Source organism: Prionailurus bengalensis, chromosome D4 (assembly GCF_016509475.1).
Source record: "Prionailurus bengalensis isolate Pbe53 chromosome D4, Fcat_Pben_1.1_paternal_pri, whole genome shotgun sequence".
Lineage (NCBI taxonomy): Eukaryota > Metazoa > Chordata > Mammalia > Carnivora > Felidae > Prionailurus > Prionailurus bengalensis.
Genome location: NC_057359.1, coordinates 47931186 through 47935175, shown reverse-complemented (window position 1 = coordinate 47935175; position 3990 = coordinate 47931186).

Sequence of the window (3990 nt, the reverse complement as noted above, 5' to 3'; positions counted from 1 at the left end):
ACAACTGAAACAAAAAGTCAGAGATGGTATTGTTACCGTATTTACAACATGAACAAAACCTGTTGGGGCAGCACAACCCTGTTGTCTAAAGAAGTACATGAAGTGGCCCCAGCTGGTCCTTCTGCTGCTTTCACTCTAAAGGGGATCCAAATCCCAAAACTGTTGCCTGCAATCTTGAGATCACAAATAAATTGGTTAAACTTTCTGGAACTCAGTCTACCCATCTGTTAAATGAGAAGAATTGTAATTAACTCAACAGAGATTGGAACTTGATTGGGAGAGTGCATATAAAAATTGTAGCATATTATCAGCCACACAGTAGGTGCTAGAAAGTATCAAAATATGATTTAAATGATTATAAGCCTAATATTTGTTTGTGTGTACATTAATTAAATCTCTTAATCATATTTTTAATCACTTTGAAGTTTTCCATTTATCTCCATCAATGGCAGTTTTATTGGCCTTTTCCAGTAATCTACACCACTTCTTTCTTATTTTCCTACCAATTAACTTCGGTTTGAGCACTGAACATTTCATTAATATCACCATCGTTAGATAGATCTATAATAATAAAGAAACTCAACTCGATCAAGTTTGCCACTAAAATTTAATTAGATGGTATATATGAAGATGCTTCACACTGTGAATTATATATGTTTAAATTTTCTTGTGGGAAGGATGATTGGTTTCTGAAAATGATGGGCATGTTTAGCAGAATCTGGTAAACTTTTTCCATAAAGGGCTAGATTGTAAGTATTAAGGCTTTGTGGCATCCTACTGTCTCTAGCTAAACTATCCAACTCTGCCATTGCATCATGAATACAGCTATTAACAATATATTAATTAATAGGTATGGGTTTTTTTTTTTCCAAACAGAACTTAATTTACAAAAACAAGTATTGGGCTGGATTTGTCCCATGGGTCATGGTCTGCCAACCCGTGCTCAACCTTTCTACTGAAGACAAAGAAAATAGTTAGATCCTCCCCATCTTCCTTCAAAATTTCTTGTAAAAATATTACAGAAAGTGGGTAATCAGGTAGAGATCAAAGAACATTATAGCTAAGTCGTGCTTATGCCCTGGAGGCTTTACAGATTGACTGAAGACAGCTGAAAGGTGGAGCTTTACTTTTAGGGACTCAGTAAGCAGAGGATGGCATAGAGAGCCCATCAAGATAGGAGACTCCAGTTGAGTCACCATCCTTCTGAGTTTAGGCCTAGAGGCTCTCTCACCCTGACAGTGAAAGATTGGACTTTATTCCGATAAGTTACTTACATGTCCCAGAAAAACTCAAGTCATGGCCCCAGCAAAGAGCAGGAGAAGCAAAAATACACCCACTGTATCTGTTATTCCACATTGGCTCTCCAGATTTACTTTCTACCCTTCTCTTCCCTGCTCTTTGTTTCACTATCACTAACACCTAATTGACTCATTCAGGCTCCCATGTCCTCTGGCTTCTAATCGGTTTTGGACAAAGAGAAGCATGGTCAGGACAGCAGAGGCTGGGAGGATAGAGAAATCAGGGCATTGCCTCCCCCACCTCCATTTCTGCTATAGTTCATGCAGTGGCTGTACTCATCTCCAAGTAAAGCTTCACAGGTGATTCTCCACTGCTACCTCCCCTTGTCCTTTTAAACTAGACCAAGTGACTCAGTGTCCCTTGTTGGTTTCCTGCCCCAGAACACTCTATAAATAGTTTCTGAATCCTTTCAACTGGATTTCTTTGCTGCCCTGGCCCTGACTATGCTATCCTCTCCGGGAAAAACAAATAAACAAGCAAACACCATTGTCAGCCTCAGATTATTTCTAAAAGCAATTTTTGAATACAATGTCCAACACAGAAAGACAATCAGACTCATAAGACAAAATAAGCCAAACCAGAAGGAACAACAGAAAACAAAAAGAGACCCATTGGGAATCTGGATATTGGAATTATTAGGTGCAGACAATAAAACAACCAGTCTTACTACATTCATGCAGATTTTAAGCTCAGAAATTCAGGAAGACATGATAAGTAAAGAAAACAGTACATATGTGGCAAATTTAAATAAACATTGATAATAGAAAATAAAATGTAAAGTGTCTTATGGGGTTTAATGTATAGAAAGAGAATCAAAACACATAAGAGTATATAAATTGAGATGAGGTAATTGAGTAAAAAGTATTCTAAGATGCTTACATTTTCTGAAAGGATAATTCAGGTAAAGATAGTTATTAATCTATGATAAAGCATAGGAACAGTATTATCTCCAGGGTATGGCCATGAATACCTGTATTAAAACATTTGGAAGGGAAAAATTTATAACTTCCAAACTCTTAAATATATGTGTGTATATTTATATATTGTGACTATGTATGTATTTATGTGTATGTGTGTATATATAGCAAAAAAGTGAAAAAGGAATATAAAATAAGAAAACAATTTTTTTAAATACTTATTTATTTTGAGAGAGAGAGAGAGAGAGACTGGGGGAGGGGTAGAGCAAGAGGGAGAGAGAGAATCCCAAGCAGGCTCTGGTGTCAGCACAGGGCCTGACTCAGGGCTCAATCTCACGAATGGTACAATCATGACCTGAACCGACATCAAGATTTGGATGCTTAACTCACTGAGCCACCCACGCACCCCAAGAAAAAAATTATTAATGACATAAGAATATAATCAACTGAAAGCCAAATATTTTAGTAATTGTATTGAATGTAAATTAGATACATGCTTAAGTTAAAAAATCATTATACTGATTTTTAAAAATAATATTAACTATAAGCCCTTTTACATACACAATTTGAAATTGGAGTGTATAAAACGCTTTGAAGTAAAAATATTTTTATTTTATTTTTTTTACTTTTTTTAATGTTTATTTTTGAGAGAGAGAGAGAGACAGAGCGTGAGCAGGGGAGGAGCAGAGAGAGACACACACACACAGAATCTGAAGCAGGCTTCAGGTTCCGAGCTGTCAGCACAGAGCCTGACATGGGGATTGAACCCACGAACCATGGGTGGACACTTAACCAACTAAGCCACCCAGGTGCCCAAAGACTCTTTTTAAAAGATAAATCCAACACCCCCAAAAAGCTAATGTAATTATGGCAATATCAAACAAAGCAAATTTTAGGGCAATGAGAATTATTAGAGAAATGGTCTACACGATGTAACAATGTTAAATTCACTAGAAATATGTATTAATAAATACCAATACTCTTGAGCCAGCAATTGCACACCTAAGAATGCATTCTACATCAGTGGCTTCTCAAGTGTGGACACCAGCATCACCTAAGACCTTAAGATGCAAATTTCCATCAAGACCTTCTGAAACAAACTCTAGTGTTGGGTCCCAGAATTTGGGACATTCTAACAAGTTCATCAAATGATTCCTAAGTGTGCTGAAGCTTCAGAAGCACAATTCCACACAAAAAAGGAGACTAAATGCATCAGGATATATACACAACTATTCTCATAATTGCATAGTTTGCAACAGCAAAAAATGTAGACACCGTCAAAACCAACAATATTCCAACTAAAGAGTAGAATGAAAAAATAACTCATTAGTTTGCATTAAATAAAATATTACAGAAAAATACAAATGAATGCAACCACATGCAAAGCAAAACATGGATCTTAAAAATATAATAAATGATTTGAGAAAACTGGAAATGCATAGAAAACAAAAATGGGAGGGTAAAAATAAAACAGACACAGCAAACATGCAATGTGTGATCCCAAATACATAAAATCCAAAAACAGCCAAAACTAGTCTAAATTGCCTTGTGATTGTCGTTTAACCAACAGGATACAAAAAAAATGATGGGATATACATGATCATGTTGCATAAGGATGTAGCACCTGTCCTGCTAGAAATCTCTCTTTTCCTTGCTGGTTTTGATTAACCAGGGGACCATGTTGGCAAGGAATTCCAGTTGAGTTCCTACAAAGGTTTCTAGCTGACTGACAGCTAGCAAGAAAATAAAACCTCAATTCATAGTAAAAGGAAAT